Raw genomic sequence first — 18,884 nt, 5'->3', positions numbered from 1 at the left:
GCCTGTCCGCCCCTGTACAGTAAATCGTGCACGCGCAGCTCACTGTAAAAGTTCGACAAAGTCAAATCTGATTGAATTCTCCTGACATCATCCCCACCCAGCCAATGAAAGCAGCTGGTGAATTAGACCCAGAAGCTGGCCACCAGAAGATGTCCGCAGCCCAGCAGGGAGTTTAGGAATGCCGGATCGCTGGAGCCGAGGTGAGTATAGTTCTGAAAAATAATAAATGATCTTGCGAGCTACTATATTGTACAGAGAAAGTATTGATGCTAGCACTAATCACTCCCCTTAAGGTAAGTGTAAATAAATTGATATAAGGTATATACAGTAAGTGCTGCGCAAAAATATGTAAAATCTTTGATAACTTATATAATAGATTTGTGACAATCTCTTCTAAAATACAAACATCATCAATAAATCTCATATTGTGAAAAAATATAAATATGTTAAAGTTTTAAAAATGTATACATGTATGAGAACACAAATCAGTGCTAAAAATAAATAAAATATAAAAAATAGCAGTAGAATATAATATTATTGTCCGTGATTCCAAGGTGAAAAAATATTCTCAACCACCAGTGCTCTAATAATTAAAAAAAGGTTGGCAATCCATGAAATATGATGGTTATAACAATTTGTCCAAGGTGTCACCTCCACTCTTCTCACCCTTAAACTGGGTTCTCACCTCTAGGAGTGTGACCTTGCAGCTAAGCTTGGTCAAATGAAAGCATAAAGGAATCCCTGCAGATGATGGATGGCTGATCTCCTCCGGTGTGCTGACTCCCAACCTAATTAGATGGGCTCAACAGCTCTCATGCATGGGGGAGAAATATATATCCATAGTGTAAATATTGTTTTGTATAAAAGCATTTATTTATTAAAAATGTTTATATCACTCACATTTGTCACAAATTTATCATATAGGTTATCACAGACTTTTCATATGTTTGCGCAGCACTTATATATAGGGTTGAGCGGACACCTAGATGTCCGTGTTCGACGGGTTCGGCCGAACTTTAAAAAAAAGTCCGGGTCCGTGTCCCGGACTTTTACCGAACTTTTCCCGGACACCGAACCCCATTGAAGTCAATGGGGACCCGAACTTTAAGGCACTAAAATGGCTCTAAAACACCAAAGGAAAGGGCTAGAGTGCTGCAAATGGCAGCAAAACGTAATTAAGAGCATGGCAAGTGTTCTGCAAACAAATGTGGATAGGGAAATAACTTAAAACAACAAAAAAAAACAGAAAAATAAAACAATGTTCTTCTTCATCTCTGAAGGACGAGGCCCATATGGAGTAGGAGGGAGGTTGAGGTGGTGGTGGATGTGGCGGTGACATAGGCGTGCGCACAGGGTGTGCTGGGTGTGCCTGGGCACACCCTAATCACCTAGGGCACATAGCATTGCCAGTGAGGAGATGGGAAAGATCTCCCTGGGACCTGCTCTGCTCTATTTCTCCTTGCCTACAGGTACATGGCCCCGATACATTACTCTCCCTGCTGGCAAACACATGCATGTGTATTTCAACTTTGGGGTGCACACCTTAATGCAATAGGCTGCGCACACCTATGGGCGGTGTAGGTGGAAGCGGCGGTGGAGGAGGACCAGGGCCGGATTAACAGCATCATGGGCTTGGTGCTGAGGATTTTGAAGGGCCTTAAGGGCCGTGCCTTGCCATGCACCCAGAGGAGGAAGGGTGCAGCCATGCATGCCTAATTCAACATGGGATGCTGTCTCTGAAGCCCATAAACACATCCATGCATCGCCAACTGTCCCTCCTTGTCCGGCCTTCACGCTGTGTGGGGAGGTTCTGAGGGTGCTGCCTGGGGAAGCGAGCATAGAAGCCAGACTTCTGTGTTTACAAGTGACAGAAGAGCGGTAACAGTGAATATGGCCAACCCGGGGCCTATATAAAAGGTAGGGGCCTGGAGCTGCAGCTCCAATAGCCCCTACATTAATCTGGCCCTGAGGAGGAGGACGAGGTAGCCAACACTGCTTCTTTTCAAAAATTTTAAATGAGGGTACACCCCAAAAGAGTGAGAAAGAGCAAAAATGGAACAATGGGTGGGTAAGGTCGGTATCCATTGCTATTCTGCATAAGGTACGGAAAAGTCCCGTGGGATCCATGCCTGGTTCATTTTAATGAACGTGAGCTTGTCCACATTGTCTCTGGACAGGCGGCTGCGCTTGTCTGTTATAACGCCCCCAGCCGTGCTAAATACCCGTTCAGATAATACACTGGCTGCAGGGCACGCCAGCACCTCCAAGGCGTAAAGGGCAAGCTCAGGCCATGTGCCCAATTTGGAGACCCAGAAGTTGAAGGGGGCAGACCCGTCATTCACTACATGTAGGCGTGTGCACACATACTGCTCCACCATGTTGGTAAAATGCTGCCTCCTGCTAAGACGTTCCATCTGAGCTGCTGGTGCTGCTGTTTGTTGTGGCGTGCTGACAAAGCTTTTCCACATTTCGGCCATGCTAACCCTGCCTTCTGAGGTGCTGGAGGTGCCCTGGTTGCGTTGGCGACCTCCTCCTCCTCCTCCTCTGCCTTGTGCTTCCACTGTGGCCCCGCTGTCAGATGGGAATGCCAGCAGCATGGCGTCTACCAGCGTGCGCTTGTACTCGCGCATCTTGCGATCGCGCTCCAGTGAGTGAATTAAGGACGGTACGTTGTCCTTGTAACGGGGATCCAGCAGCGTGGCCACCCAGTAATCAGCACAAGTTAGAATGTGGGCAACTCGGCGGTCGTTGTGGAGACACTGCAGCATGTAATCGCTCATGTGTGCCAGGCTGCCCAGAGGCAACGAAAGGCTGTCCTCTGTGGGAGGTGTATCGTCCGTGTCCTCTGTATCCCCCCAGCCACGCACCAGTGATGGCCATGAGCTGGCCTGGGTGCCACCCTGCTGTGAACATGGTTCCATCTCCTCCTCCAGCTCCTCCTCCTCCTCATCCTCCTCATCCTCCAGAACTGTGCCCCTGCTGGACAATTGCGTCCCTGGCGTTTGCGTGTGCAGGAACCCACCCTCGGAGCCCCTTGCGAATGACTGCCCTGAAAGCCTTGGAAATGTTACCTCTTCATCCTCCTCCTCCTCCTCATCCTGTGCCACATCCTCTTCCATCATCGCCCGAATTGTTTTTTCAAGGAGGCATAGAAGTGGGATAGTTAAGCTGAGAACGGCGTCATTGCCACTGGCCATGTTGGTGGAGTACTCAAAACAGCGCAACAAGGCACACAGGTCTCGCATGGAGGCCCAGTTATTGGTGGTGAAGTGGTGCTGTTCCGCAGAGCGACTCACGCGTGCGTGCTGCAGCTGAAACTCCACTATGGCCTGCTGCTGCTCGCACAGTCTTTCCAGCATGTGCAAGGTGGAGTTCCACCTTGTGGGCACGTCACATATGAGGCGGTGAGCGGGAAGGCCGAAGTTACGCTGCAGCGCTGCCAGGCGAGCAGCAGCAGGGTGAGAACGCCGAAAGTGCGCACAAACGGCCCGCACTTTCTGCAGCAGCTCTGACATATCGGGGTAGTTTTTAAGGAACCTCTGCACCACCAAATTCAGCACATGCGCCAGGCAAGGGATGTGCGTCAAACCGGCTAGGCCCAGAGCTGCTATGAGATTTCGCCCGTTATCGCACACCACCAGGCCGGGCTTGAGGCTCGCTGGCAGCAACCACTCATTTGTCTGCTGTTCCATGCTCCTCCACAACTCCTGCGTGGTGTGTGGTTTGTCCCCCAAACAGGCAAGTTGTAAAACTGCCTGCTGTCGTTTACCCCTGGCCGTGCTGAAGTTGGTGGTGAAGGTGTTACGCTGTCCGGATGAGGAGGCGGTAGAGGATGAGGAAGCGGAGTAGGAGGAGTTAGGAACAGGAGGCAAACTGAAGCGCCCTGCAATCCTCGGTGGTGGAAGGACATGCGCCAAATTGCTATCCGCCTCAGGCCCATCCGCCACTGCATTTACCCAGTGTGCCGTTAGGGAGATATAACGCCCCTGACCGTGCTTACTGGTCCACGTATCCGTAGTTAGGTGGACCTTGGCACAGATGGCGTTGCGCAGTGCACACCTGATATTTTCCCCCACTTGGTTGTGCAGGGAAGGGATGGCTTGCCTGGAAAAGTAGTGGCGGCTGGGCACGACGTACTGTGGGACAGCCACCGACATAAGGTTTTTAAAACTGTGCGTCTCCACCAGACGGAATGACAGCATTTCAAAGGCCAATAATTTTGAAATGCTGGCATTCAGGGCCAGGGATCGCGGGTGGGTAGGGGGGTACTTCCTCTTCCTCTCAAGTGTTTGGGAGATGGAAAGCTGAACGCTTCCACGGGACATTGTGGAGATGGTTGTTGGTGACCCAGGTGGTGGTGTTGCTGACAGATCGTCTGTTTGCGGGGTGGCAGGTGCCGGTATCACTACAGATGTGGCTGGAGCGGCCGAGACTGCAGCAGAAGAGGAAGCAGGATGAGCCAGAGACGTTTCTTGGTTTTGAAGGTGTGTACTCCACTGCAGCTCGTGCTTTGCACTTAGATGCCTGATCATGCAGGTTGTGCTCAGGTTGAGAAGGTTCATGCCTCGCTTCAAGCTCTGATTGCACAGGGTGCAAACCACTCGTGTCCTGTCATCAGCACATTTTCTAAAGAACTTCCACGCTAGAGAACTCCTTTGAGCTGACTTTGGTGCGCTCGTTCCCTTGCTGCGTTGGGCAGTAGCAGGCGTAGTGTCTAGGGCACGGCCGCTCCGCTTCTGCACCCTGCTCCCTCTTCTGCTGTGCTGGTGGCTCTGTGCGACCACCGCCTCTTCCTCCAAACTACTCAGGTCACCTGCATGACGTTCATTCCATGTGGGGTCGAGGACCTCATCGTCCTCCACATCATCTTCCACCCAGTCTTCACCCCTGCCCTCCTTGTCGGTCTCCACAATGCTGAACGCTGCAGCAGTTGGCACCTGCGTTTCGTCATCATCGGAGACGTGCTGCGATGATCCTTGCATGTACTCATCTTGAGAAATAAGTGGTTGGGCATCGCTGCACTCAATCTCTTCCACTTCTGGGGCAGGGCTAGGTGGATGGCCCTGGGAAACCCTGCTGACAGAGTCCTCAAAAAGAATAAGAGACTGCTGTATGGCTTGGGGCTCAGACTGCTGGCCTGATTTGCAAGGGGGTGAGGTGAAAGACGGTTGGACATTGGCTGCAGGTGCCAACTCTGACCTTTCTGCAGTAGACTGGGTGGGAGACAATGTGAAGGAACTGGAGGCACTGTCAGCAGCAAACCAATCTACTATCGCCTCAACTTGTTCTGGCCTCATCACTTCTAGGGGCGTTTGATGCCCTACCAAATACTGATGCAGGTTCTGTCGCCTACTCACACTTGAGGAAGGTGTTTCACTTGTGCGTGTAGCTGGCACAGATCGACCACGTCCTCTCCTTGCAACAGGAGCTCTACCAGCAGCACCACGACCCAGGCCACGGCCCTTATTTGACGGTCTCCTCATATTTCTGTAATTTAAGATCTTGCCCTAGAAAGGTTTTTATTGAATAGCGGAATAGGAAATATGATCCAAAAAAGTGTATGTATCTCGCACGTACAAAACCACACTAGGCCCCAATTACTATTGTTTCTACCCCTAAAAGGATGGATGAGGAGTAGGAGGAGTATGGAACAGACAGCACCCTCAAATCTTCAGAAGTATGAGATGAACCCCAAAAACTTGGAAAGGTGGATCTCACACGTACCGACACAGACTATCCTGCAATTCAATTGATCCTCAAAGGTTTTTATTGAATAGCGGAATAGGAAATATGATCAAAAAAAGTGTATGTATCTCGCACGTACACAACCACACTAGGCCCCAATTACTATTGTTTGTACCCCTAAAAGGATGGATGAGGAGTAGGAGGAGGAGTATGGAACAGGCAGCACCCTCAAATCTTCAGAAGTATGAGATGAACCCCAAAAACTTGGAAAGGTGGATCTCACACGTACCGACACAGACTATCCCGCAATTCAATTGATCCTCAAAGGTTTTTATTGAATAGCGGAATAGGAAATATGATCAAAAAAAGTGTATGTATCTCGCACGTACACAACCACACTAGGCCCCAATTACTATTGTTTGTACCCCTAAAAGGATGGTTGAGCAGTAGGAGCAGGAGTATGGAACAGGCAGCACCCTCAAATCTTCAGAAGTATGAGATGAACCCCAACAACTTGGAAAGGTGGATCTCACACGTACCGACACAGACTATCTCGCAATTGAATTGATCCCCAAAGGTTTTAATTGAATAGCGGAATAGAAAATATGATCAAAAAGAAAGTGTATATATCTCGCACGTACACCACCACACTAGGCCCCAACTACTATTGTTTGTACCCCTAAAAGGATGGTTGAGCAGTAGGAGGAGGAGTATGGAACAGGCAGCACCCTCAAATCTTCAGAAGTATGAGATGAACCCCAAAAACTTGGAAAGGTGGATCTCTCTCACACGTACCAACACAGACTATCCCCCAATTTAACTGATCCCCAAAGGTTTTTGATTAAATAGCGGAATAGAAAATATGATCCAAAAAAAGTGTATGTATATCACACGTACACAACCACACTAGGCCCCAATTACTATTGTTTGTACCCCTAAAAGGCTAGATGAGGAGTAGGGGGGGTATGGAACAGGCAGCACCCTCAAACCTTCAGAAGTATGAGATGAACCCCAACAACTTGGAAAGGTGGATCTCTCTCACACGTACCAACACAGACTATCCCCCAATTTAACTGATCCCCAAAGGTTTTTGATTAAATAGCGGAATAGAAAATATGATCCAAAAAAAGTGTATGTATATCACACGTACACAACCACACTAGGCCCCAATTACTATTGTTTGTACCCCTAAAAGGCTAGATGAGGAGTAGGGGGGGTATGGAACAGGCAGCACCCTCAAACCTTCAGAAGTATGAGATGAACCCCAACAACTTGGAAAGGTGGATCTCTCTCACACGTACCAACACAGACTATCCCCCAATTTAACTGATCCCCAAAGGTTTTTGATTAAATAGCGGAATAGAAAATATGATCCAAAAAAAGTGTATGTATATCACACGTACACAACCACACTAGGCCCCAATTACTATTGTTTGTACCCCTAAAAGGCTAGATGAGGAGTAGGGGGGGTATGGAACAGGCAGCACCCTCAAATCTTCAGAAGTATGAGATGAACCCCAAAAACTTGGAAAGGTGGATCTCTCTCACACGTACCAACACAGACTATCCCCCAATTTAACTGATCCCCAAAGGTTTTTGATTAAATAGCGGAATAGAAAATATGATCCAAAAAAAGTGTATGTATATCACACGTACACAACCACACTAGGCCCCAATTACTATTGTTTGTACCCCTAAAAGGCTAGATGAGGAGTAGGGGGGGTATGGAACAGGCAGCACCCTCAAACCTTCAGAAGTATGAGATGAACCCCAACAACTTGGAAAGGTGGATCTCTCTCACACGTACCAACACAGACTATCCCCCAATTTAACTGATCCCCAAAGGTTTTTGATTAAATAGCGGAATAGAAAATATGATCCAAAAAAAGTGTATGTATATCACACGTACACAACCACACTAGGCCCCAATTACTATTGTTTGTACCCCTAAAAGGCTAGATGAGGAGTAGGGGGGGTATGGAACAGGCAGCACCCTCAAACCTTCAGAAGTATGAGATGAACCCCAACAACTTGGAAAGGTGGATCTCTCTCACACGTACCAACACAGACTATCCCCCAATTTAACTGATCCCCAAAGGTTTTTGATTAAATAGCGGAATAGAAAATATGATCCAAAAAAAGTGTATGTATATCACACGTACACAACCACACTGGGCCCCAATTACTATTGTTTGTACCCCTAAAAGGCTAGATGAGGAGTAGGGGGAGTATGGAACAGGCAGCACCCTCAAACCTTCAGAAGTATGAGATGAACCCCAACAACTTGGAAAGGTGGATCTCTCTCACACGTACCAACACAGACTATCCCCCAATTTAACTGATCCCCAAAGGTTTTTGATTAAATAGCGGAATAGAAAATATGATCCAAAAAAAGTGTATGTATATCACACGTACACAACCACACTGGGCCCCAATTACTATTGTTTGTACCCCTAAAAGGCTAGATGAGGAGTAGGGGGAGTATGGAACAGGCAGCACCCTCAAACCTTCAGAAGTATGAGATGAACCCCAACAACTTGGAAAGGTGGATCTCTCTCACACGTACCAACACAGACTATCCCCCAATTTAACTGATCCCCAAAGGTTTTTGATTAAATAGCGGAATAGAAAATATGATCCAAAAAAAGTGTATGTATATCACACGTACACAACCACACTAGGCCCCAATTACTATTGTTTGTACCCCTAAAAGGCTAGATGAGGAGTAGGGGGGGTATGGAACAGGCAGCACCCTCAAACCTTCAGAAGTATGAGATGAACCCCAACAACTTGGAAAGGTGGATCTCTCTCACACGTACCAACACAGACTATCCCCCAATTTAACTGATCCCCAAAGGTTTTTGATTAAATAGCGGAATAGAAAATATGATCCAAAAAAAGTGTATGTATATCACACGTACACAACCACACTAGGCCCCAATTACTATTGTTTGTACCCCTAAAAGGCTAGATGAGGAGTAGGGGGAGTATGGAACAGGCAGCACCCTCAAATCTTCAGAAGTATGAGATTGTGTTCACTGTACCCCACAAAGATTGAGTTCACTGCACCCCACAATGATTGTGTTCACTGCACCCCACAAAGATTGTGTTCACTGCACCTCACAAAGATTGTGTTCACTGTACCCCCCAAAGATTGTGTTCACTGCACCCCACAAAGATTCTGTTCACTGTACCCCACAAAGATTGTGTTCACTGCACCCTAAAAGGATGTTGTTCACTGCACCCCACAAAGATTGTGTTCACTGCACCCTAAAAGGATGTTGTTCACTGCACCCCAAAAAGATTGTGTTCACTGTACCCCCCCAAAGATTGTGTTCACTGCACCCCACAAAGATTGTGTTCACTGCACCCCAAAAAGATTGTGTTCACTGTACCCCCCAAAGATTGTGTTCACTGCACCCCAAAAAGATTGTGTTCACTGTACCCCCCAAAGATTGTGTTCACTGCACCCCACAAAGATTCTGTTCACTGTACCCCACAAAGATTGTGTTCACTGCACCCCAAAAAGATTGTGTTCACTGTACCCCCCCAAAGATTGTGTTCACTGCACCCCACAAAGATTCTGTTCACTGCACCCCACAAAGGATTTTGTTCACTGCACCCCAAAAAGATTGTGTTCACTGCACCCCAAAAAGGATTTTGATCACTGCACCCCAAAAAGGATGTTGTTCACTGCACCCCACAAAGATTGTGTTCACTGCACCCCAAAAAGATTGTGTTCACTGCACCCCACAAAGATTGTGTTCACTGCACCCCAAAAAGATTGTGTTCACTGTACCCCCCAAAGATTGTGTTCACTGCACCCCACAAAGATTCTGTTCACTGTACCCCACAAAGATTGTGTTCACTGCACCCCAAAAAGATTGTGTTCACTGCACCCCAAAAAGGATGTTGTTCACTGCACCCCAAAAAGGATGTTGTTCACTCCACCCCAAAAAGATTGTGTTCACTGCACCCCACAAAGATTGTGTTCACTGCACCCCAAAAAGATTGTGTTCACTGCACCCCAAAAATGATTTTGTTCACTGCACCCCAAAAAGGATTTTGTTCACTGCACCCCAAAAAGGATGTTGTTCACTCCACCCCAAAAAGATTGTGTTCACTGCACCCCAAAAAGATTGTGTTCACTGCACCCCACAAAGGATTTTGTTCACTGCACCCCAAAAAGATTGTGTTCACTGCACCCCAAAAAGGATGTTGTTCACTGCACCCCAAAAAGGATTTTGTTCACTGCACCCCAAAAAGATTGTGTTCACTGCACCCCACAAAGGATTTTGTTCACTGCACCCCACAAAGATTGTGTTCACTGCACACCAAAAAGGATTGTGTTCACTGCACCCCAAAAAGATTTTGTTCACTGCACCCCAAAAAGATTGTGTTCACTGCAGCCCAAAAAGATTGTGTTCACTGCAGCCCAAAAAGATTGTGTTCACTGCAGCCCAAAAAGATTGTGTTCACTGCAGCCCAAAAAGATTGTGTTCACTGCAGCTCACACACAGAAAAATGGATGTGGATCACTGACACCTGCCTATCTCCAATCCCACACCACACAGCAATATCGATTGTAGTTTGTAGAACACAGTTTCCCTAAAATTCAGCAGACTCTGTCCCTAACAGGATTGAGAAGAGATCGTAGATCAGGATTGAGTGCAGATTCACCCCACCCCCCACACAGCAATATCGATTGTAGTTTGTAGAAGACACTGACCCTATAATTCAGCAGACTCTATCCCTAAAATGCCTACAACTCGTCCTGCCTAAACACTCCGACCTGTCCCTCAATTCTATCCGGACACAAATGGTTTTTTCCTGCCTATCTTTCCCTAATCAGCAGCCAGCACATTGATGTGTGCTCTGTCCCTTAGCTAAGCAGCAGAATGACGCTGCTGCGGCGGCTGCCTCGAACTTATAAAGACTTGGTCACATGCTTCAGACGGCCAATCACAGCTACTAAGACATTTGCAGGCATGGCTGGGATGGCTTAAGGCACACCAGTTAAACGATTATTGATTGGCTGTTGAAAGCCCGCCATGAAAAGAGCGCCAAAGCATGCAAAACCCGGAAATAAAACGACCGAACACGGATTTTTACCCGAACATACAGTAAAGTGTCCGTGTCCGTGTTCGGGTAAAAAAAATCCAATTATTCGGTACGAACACGAATAATACAGTCCGTGTTCGCTCAACACTACTTATATACCTTTTATGAGTATCGTTCTGCTTTAACCACTTCTGGTTAAAGCAGGCCATTTTTTGCAATTACGCACTGCGTTACTTTAACAGACAATTGCACCGTCATGCAACACTGTACCCAAATAAAATTGATGTCCTTTTTTTTCCCACAAATAGAGCTTTCTTTTGGTGATTTTCATCTCCTGTGTAATTTTTTTATTTTTTGCGCAATAAACAAAAAATTCTGGAAAAAAAAAACAATATTTTTCACTTTCTGCTATATAACATTCCCAATAAAAAAAAATGTAAAAATCATTTTTTTCATTGTTTTAGGCCAATTTGTATTCTGCTACATATTTTTGGTAAAGAAAACATCCCAATAAGCATATTTTGATTGGTTTGCACAAAAGTTATTGTGTCTACAAACTAGGGGAAATATTTATAGCATTTTTATTTATTTTTATTTTTTTACTAGTAATGGCAGCAATAAGTAATTTTTAGCGGGACTGCAGACAGGTCAGACCCCTATCTGACATTTTTGACACTTTTGGGGGGAACCAGTGCTATTACATTAGTAATCAGTGCTAAAAATATGCACTGTTACTGTAATAATGACACTGGCAGGGAAGGGGTTAACTCAGTGACGATCAAAGGGTTAAGTGTAAGCCTAGGGGAGTGTTTTCTAACTCTATGGGGGATGGGCTTGTGGAATCAACACAGAGACCTGTGATCCTAAATAGGAGGATCACAGGCACTCTGTGCTGATCCCTGAGAGGACAATGGTCTACTGTGTTTACAACTCAGTTTTCTCTCCATGGGGAGTGATTGCGGGTCCCCGGTGGCAATCGCAGTGGAATCAGCTTCCCTGCTTGCTAATGGGGGCACACGTTGCCCCAAGGATCGCTCTCCTGTACCATGCCTGCAGCCCCTGCATCTCTTGAACCATGCCCACAGTCCCTGCATCTCCTGCACCATGCCCGCAGCCTCTGCAACTCCTGCACCATGTCTGCAGCCCCTGCATCTCTTGCACCATGTCCACAGCCCCTGCATCTCCTGCACCATGCTCGCAGCCCCTGCATCATGCCCGCAGCCTCTGCAACTCCTGCACCATGCCGGCAGCCCTGAATCTTCTGTACCATGCCCACAGTACTGCCTCTCCATGCCCGCAACCTCTGCATCTCCTGCACCATGCCCGCAGCCCCTGCATCATGCCCATAACCCCTGCATCTCCTTCACCATGCCCACAGCCCCTGCATCATGCCCACAGCCTCTGCATCTCCTGCACCATGCTCGCAACCCCTGCATCTCCTGCACCATGCCCGCAGCCTCTGCAACTCCCACACCATGCCCGCAGCCCTGCATCTCCTGTACCATGCCCACAGCACTGCCTCTCCTGTACAATGCCTGCAGCCCATGTATCTCCTGCACCATGTCCACAGCCTCTGCATCATGCCCGCAACCCCTGCATCTCCTACACCATGCCCACAGCCCCTGCATCATGCCCGCAGCATCTGCATCTCCTGCACCATGCTCGCAGCCCCTGCATCTTCTGCACCATGCCCGCAGCCCCTGCATCTCCTGCACCATGCCCGCAGCCCCTGCATCTTCTGTACCATGCCCGCAGCCCCTGCATCTCCTGCACCATGTCTGCAGCCTCTCCCTCTCTTGTACAATGCCCGCAGCCTCTGCATCTCCTGTACAATCCCTGCAGCCTCTGCATCTCCTGTACCATGCCCGCAGCCCCTGCATCTCCTGTACAATGCCTGCAGCCCATGCATCTCCTATACTATGCCTGCAGCCCAAACATCTCCCGCACCATGCCCACAGCCCTGCATCTCCTGTACCATTCCCACAGTACTGCCTCTCCTGTACCATTCCTGCAACCCCTGCATCTCCTGCACCTTGCCTGCAGCTCCTGCGTCTCCTGTACCATGCTCCCAGCCCCTGCATCTCCTGCACCATGCCCACAGCCCTGCATATCCTGTATCATGCCCACAACACTGCCTCTCCTGTACAATGCCTGCAACCCCTGCATCTCCTGCACCATGCACGCAGAAACTGCATCATGCCCGCAACCCCTGCATCTCCTGCACCATGCCCGCAGCCTCTCCCTCTCTTGTACCATGCCCGCTGCCTCTGCATCTCCTGTACCATCCCCGCAGCCTCGGCATCTCCTGTACCATGCCCGCAGCCCCTGTATCTCCTGTGCAATGCCTGCAGCCTCTGCATCTCCTATACCATGCCTGCAGCCCAAGCATCTCCCGCACCATGCCCGCAGCCCTGCATCTCCTGTACCATTCCCACAGTACTGCCTCTCCTGTACCATTCCCGCAACCCCTGCATCTCCTGTACCATGTTCACAGCCCCTGCATCTCCTGCACCATGCCCATAGCCCTGCATCTCCTGTACCATGCCCACAGCACTGCCTCTCCTGTACCATGCCTGCAACCCCTGCATCTCCTGCACCATGCCCGCAGCCTCCCCCTCTCTTGTACCATGCCCGAAGCCTCTGCCTCTGCTTTACTATTCCCGCAGCCCCTGAATCTCCTGCACCTTGCCCACAGCTCCTGCATCTCCTGTACCATGCCCACAGCCCTGCCTCTCCTGTACCATGCCTGCAACCCCTGCATCTCCTGCACCATGCCTGCAGCCCCTGCATCATGCCCGCAGCCTCTGCATCTCCAGCATCATGCCCGTGACACCTGCATCTCCTGCACCATGCCCACAGCCCCTGCATCTCCTGCACCATGCCTGCAGCCCCTGCATCACCTGTACCCTGCCCGCTGCACCTGTAGCTCCTGCACCATGCCCGCAGCCCCTGCATCATGCCCACAGCCTCTGCAACTCCTGCACCATGCCCGCAGCCCCTACATCTCTTACAACATGTCGACAGCCCCTGAATCTCCTGCACCATGCCTGCGGCCCCTACATCATGCTCGCAGCCTCTGCAACTCCTGCACCATGCCCGCAGCCCTGCATCTTCTGTACCATACCCACAGCAGTGCCCATCCATGCCCACAACCCCTGCATCTCCTGCACCATGCCCGCAACCCCTGTATCATGCCCACAACCCCTGCATCTCCTTCACCATGCCCGCAGCCCCTGAATCATGCCCACAGCCTCTGCATCTCCTGCACCATGCTCGCAGCCCCTGCATCTCCTTCACCATGCCCGCAGCCTTGCATCTCCTGTACTATGCCCGCAGCACTGCCTCTCCTGTACAATGCCCGCAACCCCTGCATCTCCTGCACCATGCCCACAGCCCCTATATCATGCTCGCAACCCCTGCATCTCCTTCACCATGCCCACAGCCCTTGCATATTCTGTACCAGACCCGCAGCCCCTGCATCTCTTGTACTATGCCCGCATCCTCTCCCTCTCTTGTACCATGCCCGCAGCCTCTGCATCTCCTGTACCATCCCCACAGCTCCTGCATCTCCTGTACCATGCCTGTACCATGTTCCCCTTTAATATTCCAGTCAGAGTTCCCTTTTAATATTCCAGTCAGAGTTCCCCTTTATGTGTCCAGTCAGAGCTCCCCTTTATTATTCCAGTCAGAGTTACCCTTTAATATTCCAGTCAGAGTTCCCTTTTAATAATAGTTCCCTTTTCCCTCTACAGTTCCAGCACTTTGTAGAGCGCTCTGCGTTGCCTGCACCTTTGGTGCTGGTTGTCTGCAGCGTATAGCGTTCTCAGTTCTTGTTTATTGATACCTCACTGTAATTCTGTACTTCATGTTGTATTGTATGTCCGAAGTGGCGAGGTTTCTACATACCGGACCACCTGTATCTCCTGATTAACTGTCTCCGCCCCTTTTGGTCGGTTGACGCACATTTTTGTGGTTTTATACTTATCAACAATAAAGTATTGTTTTTTATTACGGTGCCTTCAAAGTCCATTTTTTTTCCCCCTCTTTTTTCTTGTATTGATTAACATTTAGGACGTGGCACATGGCCCTCTATGACACTACGCCCTTGGTTTTTGCTGCATCAGGGTCGGCGTAGTTACCCTATTTAATTGTGGTTACAGTATCTCAAAAAGTGAGTACACCCCTCACATTTTTGTAAATATTTTATTATATCTTTTCATGTGACAACACTGAAGAAATGACACTTTGCTACAATGTAAAGTAGTGAGTGTACAGCTTGTATAACAGTGTAAATTTGCTGTCCCCTCAAAATAATTCAACACACAGCCATTTATGTCTAAACTGCTGGCAACAAAAGTGAGTACACTCCTAAGTGAAAATGTCCAAATTGGGCCCAATTACCCATTTGCCCTCCCTGGTGTCATTTGACTCGTTAGTGTTACAAGGTCTCAGGTGTGAATTGGGAGCAGGTGTGGTAAATTTGGTGTTATCGCTCTCACTCTCTCATACTGGTCACTGGAAGTTCAACATGGCAAAGAACTCTCTGAGGATCTGAAAAAAAAATAATTGTTGCTCTACATGAAGATGACCTAGCATAAGAAGATTGCCAAGACCCTGAAACTGAGCTTCAGCACGGTGGCCAAGAGCCTCTGCATCTCCAGCATCATGCCCGTGACACCTGCATCTCCTGCACCATGCCCACAGCCCCTGCATCTCCTGCACCATGCCTGCAGCCCCTGCATCACCTGTACCCTGCCCGCTGCACCTGTAGCTCCTGCACCATGCCCGCAGCCCCTGCATCATGCCCACAGCCTCTGCAACTCCTGCACCATGCCCGCAGCCCCTACATCTCTTACAACATGTCGACAGCCCCTGAATCTCCTGCACCATGCCTGCGGCCCCTACATCATGCTCGCAGCCTCTGCAACTCCTGCACCATGCCCGCAGCCCTGCATCTTCTGTACCATACCCACAGCAGTGCCCATCCATGCCCACAACCCCTGCATCTCCTGCACCATGCCCGCAACCCCTGTATCATGCCCACAACCCCTGCATCTCCTTCACCATGCCCGCAGCCCCTGAATCATGCCCACAGCCTCTGCATCTCCTGCACCATGCTCGCAGCCCCTGCATCTCCTTCACCATGCCCGCAGCCTTGCATCTCCTGTACTATGCCCGCAGCACTGCCTCTCCTGTACAATGCCCGCAACCCCTGCATCTCCTGCACCATGCCCACAGCCCCTATATCATGCTCGCAACCCCTGCATCTCCTTCACCATGCCCACAGCCCTTGCATATTCTGTACCAGACCCGCAGCCCCTGCATCTCTTGTACTATGCCCGCATCCTCTCCCTCTCTTGTACCATGCCCGCAGCCTCTGCATCTCCTGTACCATCCCCACAGCTCCTGCATCTCCTGTACCATGCCTGTACCATGTTCCCCTTTAATATTCCAGTCAGAGTTCCCTTTTAATATTCCAGTCAGAGTTCCCCTTTATGTGTCCAGTCAGAGCTCCCCTTTATTATTCCAGTCAGAGTTACCCTTTAATATTCCAGTCAGAGTTCCCTTTTAATAATAGTTCCCTTTTCCCTCTACAGTTCCAGCACTTTGTAGAGCGCTCTGCGTTGCCTGCACCTTTGGTGCTGGTTGTCTGCAGCGTATAGCGTTCTCAGTTCTTGTTTATTGATACCTCACTGTAATTCTGTACTTCATGTTGTATTGTATGTCCGAAGTGGCGAGGTTTCTACATACCGGACCACCTGTATCTCCTGATTAACTGTCTCCGCCCCTTTTGGTCGGTTGACGCACATTTTTGTGGTTTTATACTTATCAACAATAAAGTATTGTTTTTTATTACGGTGCCTTCAAAGTCCATTTTTTTTTCCCCCTCTTTTTTCTTGTATTGATTAACATTTAGGACGTGGCACATGGCCCTCTATGACACTACGCCCTTGGTTTTTGCTGCATCAGGGTCGGCGTAGTTACCCTATTTAATTGTGGTTACAGTATCTCAAAAAGTGAGTACACCCCTCACATTTTTGTAAATATTTTATTATATCTTTTCATGTGACAACACTGAAGAAATGACACTTTGCTACAATGTAAAGTAGTGAGTGTACAGCTTGTATAACAGTGTAAATTTGCTGTCCCCTCAAAATAATTCAACACACAGCCATTTATGTCTAAACTGCTGGCAACAAAAGTGAGTACACCTTCAAGTGAAAATGTTGAAATTGTGCCTAACGTGTCAATATTTTGTGTGGCCACCATTATTTTCCAGCACTTCCTTAAGCCTCTTGTTCATTGAGTTCACCAGAGCTTCAGAGGTTGCCACTGGAGTCCTCTTCCACTCCTCCATGACGACATCACGGAGCTGGTGGATGTTAGAGACCTTGCGCTCCTTCACCTTCCCTTTGGGGATGACCCACAGATGCTCAAGGTCTGGAGACATGCTTGGCCAGTCCATCACCTTTACCCTCAGTTTCTTTAGCAAGGCAGTGGTCGTCTTGGTGGTGTATTTGGAGTCGTTATCATGTTGGAATACTGCCCTGCGGCCCAGTCTCTGAAGGGGAGGGGATCATGCTCTGCTTCAGTATGTCACAGTACATGTTGACATTCATGGTTCCCTCAATGAACTGTAGCTCCCCAGTGCCAGCAGCACTCATGCATCCCCAGACCATGGCACTCCCACCACCGTGCTTGACTGTAGGCAAACACACTTGTCTTTGTACTCCTCACCTGTTTGCCGCCACACACACTTGACACCGTCTGAACCAAATAAGTTTATCTTGGTCTCATCAGACCACAGAACATGGTTCCAGTAAGCCATGTCCTTAGTCTGCTTGTCTTCAGCAAATTGTTTGCAGGCTTTCTTGTGCATCATCTTTAGAAGAGGCTTCCTTTTAGGATGACAGCCATGCAGACCAATTTGATGCAGTGTGCGGCGTATGGTCTGAGCACTGACAGGCTGACCCCCCCCCATCCCTTCAACCTCTGCAGCAATGCTGGCAGCGCTCATATGTCTATTTCCCAAAGAAAACCTCTGAATATGAGTCTGAGCATGTGCACTCAGCTTCTTTGGTCGACCATGGCGAGGCCTGCTCTGAGTGGAACCTGTCCTGCTTAACCACAGTAGGGTCTTGGCCACCGTGCTGAAGCTCAGTTTCAGGGTCTTGGCAATCTTCTTATGCTAGGTCATCTTCATGTAGAGCAACAATTATTTTTTTTTCAGATCCTCAGAGAGTTCTTTGCCATGTTGAACTTCCAGTGACCAGTATGAGAGAGTGAGAGCGATAACACCAAATTTACCACACCTGCTCCCAATTCACACCTGAGACCTTGTAACACTAACGAGTCAAATGACACCAGGGAGGGCAAATGGGTAATTGGGCCCAATTTGGACATTTTCACTTAGGAGTGTACTTACTTTTGTTGCCAGCAGTTTAGATGTTAATGGCTGCATGTTGAGTTATTTTGAGGGGACAGCAAATTTACACTGTTATACAAGATGTACACTCACTACTTTACATTGTAGCAAAGTGTAATTTCTTCAGTGTTGTCACATGAAAAGATATAATAAAATATTTACAAAAATGTGAGGGGTGTACTCACTTTTGTGAGATGCTGTAAGTGGTTAAAGGGGGCTAAGCCTTGAAAAACCATACCAGTGGATAAAGATGACAATATATGAGCTTTTGTTTGCCGATCATTTAAGTATGAGAAGCAATACATTCTGGTGAGTGGGATTGGATGTGGGACAGAGGTTTGAGCTTTTTCTTACGTGGTGGACTGAAGAAGAATTTTGTGGAAAAATTTACTGCCCCTTTTTACAGGTGTTATTTGGATTTTATGCTGTTTGAGATGGACACTTTACTTATATGATTTAAAGCATTTTTATGAATAATGTGTGTTATATCCTTCTGATAATTGGTATATGGGAGTATTGAAATCATAGTTATGTCTCATATCTATTATCTCAATCTGTGGTTAAGATGAAGACGTGACTTTTGAGATTCAAATAAACAGGAAAATCTGCGCTAATTCATAAAGAGTGCAACAAAAATTCATTAAAGGTAAGAAATAATAAAGACACTTAAAGTGCTGTGATCACAATAAAGTAGAAGATGTGCACAAAATGA

Source organism: Pelophylax lessonae, assembly GCF_965119305.1.
Source record: "Pelophylax lessonae genome assembly, chromosome: 5".
Taxonomy (NCBI): Eukaryota; Metazoa; Chordata; class Amphibia; order Anura; family Ranidae; genus Pelophylax; species Pelophylax lessonae.
The sequence above is the reverse complement of the archived record's forward strand: the minus strand, read 5'-3'. Positions refer to the sequence as shown.